This window comes from Anopheles coustani (genome assembly GCF_943734705.1).
Source record: "Anopheles coustani chromosome X unlocalized genomic scaffold, idAnoCousDA_361_x.2 X_unloc_11, whole genome shotgun sequence".
In the NCBI taxonomy this organism is placed as follows: domain Eukaryota; kingdom Metazoa; phylum Arthropoda; class Insecta; order Diptera; family Culicidae; genus Anopheles; species Anopheles coustani.
In genome coordinates, this window is record NW_026525060.1 from 342,501 (window position 1) to 343,800 (window position 1,300).

The 1,300-nt window shown below is 51.4% G+C and overlaps 1 non-coding gene across 1 annotated transcript; it reads right to left on the reverse strand.

Moving 5' to 3' along the window:
• Window positions 1-167: 167 nt before the first annotated feature.
• LOC131269928 (5.8S ribosomal RNA) lies at window positions 168-322 on the reverse strand. Its single transcript, XR_009179086.1, has one exon. It is a non-coding gene; the product is annotated as a 5.8S ribosomal RNA (ribosomal RNA).
• Window positions 323-1,300: the final 978 nt, after the last annotated feature.

Below are 1,300 nucleotides of genomic sequence, written 5' to 3' on the forward strand. Positions count from 1 at the left end.
GCGGGAACACGGACGCTCTAAATACTTCGAATTCCAATGCCAGTATATTGTAAACCACGGGTTCTTTAATGCTAGCGGGTCGTCGCGACCCTAGTTAACATCATGGTGCACGTCTCGTGACGGGTGTCACGGCGTAGTTAAATGTATGCGATACATTTCTCAAATATAAGCGCTCAGTCATCTGTACATCATGGTAGGTTCCCACGACGTGCAATATGCGTTCAACTTATCAATGTTCATGTGTCCTGCAGTTCACATTATGACGCGCAGTTAGCTGCGGTCTTCATCGATCCATGAGCCGAGTGATCCACTGCCGAGGGTGACTAACTTGCGTAAGCCGCCGCTGTGCGCGTATACCCGTTCCCCGTAGGGAGGAGCAAGCCGCCGCTTAGAGACGAAGCATAAAGTGTCCTCATTCCACATAGGGCAAGCTGGATGAATCCATTTTACCCAGGACGGCCGAAGCGGCGTGGACCAGGGGAGAACTGAACCTTATACTTCACACCACAGTAAGTCTACGTGTCCTCTTCCACATAGGGCAAGCTAGAACTAACTATCTTACCCAGGACTGCCGAAGCAGCGTGGACCAGGGGAGGAACACACTTTTCATGGAAACGTAAGGCATCCATGACTGCCATAACGTAAGCCGCCGCTGTGCGCGTATACCCGTTCCCCGTAGGGAGAAGCAAGCCGCCGCTTAGAGACGAAACATAAAGTGTCCTCATTCCACATAGGGCAAGCTGGATGAATCCATTTTACCCAGGACGGCCGAAGCGGCGTGGACCAGGGGAGAACTGAACTTTATGCTTCACACCACAGTAAGTCTTCGTGTCCTCTTCCACATAGGGCAAGCTAGAACTAACTATCTTACCCAGGACTGCCGAAGCAGCGTGGACCAGGGGAGGAACACACTTTTCATAGAAACGTAAGGCATCCATGACTGCCATAGTGCGTAAGCCGCCGCTGTGCGCGTAAACCCGTTCCCCGTAGGGAGGAGTCAAGCCGCCGCTTAGAGACGAAGTATTAAGTGTCCTCTTCCACATAGGGCAAGCTAGAATGAACTATCTTACCCAGGACCGCCGAAGCAGCGTGGACCAGGGGAGAACTGAACTTTATACTTCACACCACAGTATTGAGTAATGTGCCCTCTTCCACATAGGGCAAGCTGGAATGTTCCATTTTACCCAGGACGGCCGAAGCGGCGTGGACCAGTGGAGGACTACACAATCATGAGGTTTGATATCGACTTGTGTGTTTCAATAGGGTACCGATGGTATGGTTTGAACCGATTTGATTTAGC